General features: G+C 36.3%; 1 pseudogene across 1 annotated transcript; it reads left to right on the plus strand.

Moving 5' to 3' along the window:
* Positions 1 to 30: 30 nt before the first annotated feature.
* LOC143598282 (flavonoid 3',5'-hydroxylase CYP75B138 pseudogene) lies at positions 31 to 1,185 on the plus strand (annotated as a pseudogene). Its single transcript, XR_013147083.1, has 2 exons — positions 31 to 87; positions 394 to 1,185. The product of XR_013147083.1 is annotated as a flavonoid 3',5'-hydroxylase CYP75B138 pseudogene (transcript).
* The last annotated feature ends 1,926 nt before the right edge of the window (positions 1,186 to 3,111 follow it).

Below are 3,111 nucleotides of genomic sequence, written 5' to 3' on the forward strand. Positions count from 1 at the left end.
AATTTAGTTTGTGGATGCCGAATTGAAATGATGAGAGTGAATTCCAATCCACCTTTCACCATGGTTCATCTTAAATCCTTGCTTATGGTAAATCCCAAATAATATTTTTATCTTATAAAGAGTAAGTTTAGTTAGGGATTAGCTCGGGATGATACCGGTACCGACGCGTACAGATCCAGAAAATTCTAAATTTTTGGTATCAATATCGAAATTTTAGGTATATCGGTACTTGTATTTCGTATAAAGTCGGGAAATACAGATACCGAGCTGTACCGATACCGAAAACTCAAAACCTGGTACCGATCGGTACCAAATGGTATCGAATTCGGTAGCGGTACCGAAAATGATCATCCTTTACTAATAGGTTAATTAATTATAATTTTATTGTTATAGGATATGGTGGTTGGAGGGACGGATACAACCTCGAATACAATCGAGTTTGCGTTGGCCGAGATGATGAACCAACCGGAAATCCTCAAAAAAGCACAAGAAGAATTGGAGACGGTGGTCGGGAAAGATAACGTAGTCGAAGAATCTCACATCAACAAACTACCTTACCTATATGCCATCATGAAAGAAACTTTACGATTGCACCCGGCACTTCCACTCATGGTTCCACATTGTCCGAGTGAGTCAGTGTGATTGGTGGCTACACGGTCCCTAAAGGTGCTCGGGTGTTTGTGAATGCGTGGGCAATACAAAGAGACCCTACAATTTGGGAAAACCCGCTGGAGTTTAGACCTGAAAGGTTTTTGAATGGGAAGTATGATTATACCGGAAATGACTTTAGTTATTTTCCGTTTGGGTCTGGACGAAGGATATGTGCAGGGACCGCAATGGGAGAAAGAATGTTTATGTTTTTGCTTGCATCCATCGTTCATTCATTTGATTGAAATTAGGCGAGGGGAAGGAGCATGATCTAACTGAAAAGTTTGGGATCGTGTTGAAGAAAAAGGTAGCTCTCATGGCAATCCCGACAGCAAGATTGTCAAACCCGACACTCTACGAATGAAAATATCGCAAGTGATGTATTGTATTCAATAGAGCCATTTAAATCCTTGCAATTTGCAAGAATTTACTTATACATGTTGACACTTTCAATGTAAAATAGCATAAAGGATATTATTATAATAATATATGTTAATAATTATCAACTTTCTATTGTGAGGTAAAAATAGTGTTTATTTTTAATGCTTTTTGTTGGACCACATCATCCAATAGGTACATGTCATTTTTGTGTATTTTTGTTTAGATTATTACAATCACTACGAGATAACATAACAAGCGTATGTTTATCTGTTGACTCGATAAATTTGAACTTAAATAAACAAAACCTAATAGATAAAACTAAAAAACCTGACAGGTCAAACTAAATTTGGCCCAAAACTTCCCGCTCTCTAACGTTTAAATCAAATATGAAAGAACCTTTGGTTTAATGGTATGAAAGTGTCAGTAACAAACGAATGACATTAAAAAAATTATATTAAAACATAATTAATTTAGGTATTAATTAAAACAACACATTTATATATTTTAGTTATTAAGTCAACGATTTAGGTGTCAAAACTTGTTTGAAATCTAAAACCAAAACGTGACCATAGGTGGAAATGTTGAATCCCAACAAATATATCAATAATATTGTTTAAAAACTTTCTCTCTCGATCCCTCTTCAATTTTTGATCTGGGAATATTTTATTTGAATCAATAAAAAACAAATTCACTTTTATTTTATATTGAGAAATGTTATTTTGATGTGAAATATTTTAATTAGAAAATTAATAAAATTCAAAACTGGAGTATAAATACAATATAAGTTCACTTTTACACCATGTGTACTGCAAACGTTATGTTTGCGTTATGGGTTGAAAACGCGGGGGTACACCGCCCCCCTGCGTTATGTGATGTTGTTTTTTTGGTGCGTTGTATACAAAACGCGCAAATGGCACACAAATCAAAAACATATTACCGTTATATATAAAACCGTTGAGAATAATTTCTTTTTTATTTTTTATATATTAAACCAACTAATTCCCAATCAAAACTCATCAAATTTATATAACTTCTCTTTTAACTCTACAACTCTATAATTCCTTTACACAAAATTCACTATATATGGATCCTCCATCTATATATAAACAGTTTTTCGGGCCCGACCAACAAGCCGAGTACGTGGAGGAGGAACAGGCAGTTACTAGTGCGATTATGCTCGCGACACAGTATATGAGTTCCGTTACGGTGCGATTAGCTCTCCACCCCCCGTTTCAACAAGAGCATATTTCGAACGAGATCGTGCCGAAGCCAACAACCGGTTGATGGCAGATTACTTCTGCGACACGCCGAGATACAAGAACCCGAAGACCTTTAGGCGTCGTTTTCGGATGTCTAAAAATTTATTTATGCGCATCACCAATGATTTGGAGCGTGAGTTTGATTACTTTAAGCAAAAGCCTGACGCTCGAGGGACGCTAGGATTCACGGCTATTCAGAAGGTTACTGTAAGGCCCCGAACCCGGTGGCCCTAATTTAGCGTCGGATTTACTCATAAACACAGTTCTTCAAATCAGAGTTTATTAAAACTTTTCGCAGAATATAAAACATCAATCATTTGTTACAAAACATTAAATCTTTTCTTTGATATCATAAAACTTTATATTTAAAAACATCTTTACTTCTTTCTTCAGATGCCAGAATGATCCATTTATATAGATGAAACTAATCATCTTTTTTTTTAGATGGAAGCCGGTTCCACGACTTTAGTGGAAATGATGATCCTGCTCCCCCCTGAAAGTATCAACTACCTGAAAAAGATCTATGAGAGTTCTTTCCTGAATCCGAAAGAGAGTACTTGGTTCTCCCAATAACTAAAAAGTGTAGCATGCCTGAATCTAACTGGGGTTCGCGGTGGTGGAGGGACTGGATCGGAAAAAAGAGCGATTCTAGTTGTAAGATATCTAATGAAACCGTCGCTGGAATTGAGATATTATTCAAAGAGAAGATCTCAAAGTTCAATCCATGCCATGCGTCATCCTCATACTAGCTCTGTAATCAGCTCACCTGCGTGCATACTAAAAGTCAGCTACGCTGAGTGAGTTCTAGTTAATCGAAACGCCA

Source organism: Bidens hawaiensis, unplaced genomic scaffold, assembly GCF_021521415.1.
Source record: "Bidens hawaiensis isolate Kalapana, Puna unplaced genomic scaffold, B.hawaiensis_p1.1 tig00049899_1, whole genome shotgun sequence".
In the NCBI taxonomy this organism is placed as follows: Eukaryota; Viridiplantae; Streptophyta; class Magnoliopsida; order Asterales; family Asteraceae; genus Bidens; species Bidens hawaiensis.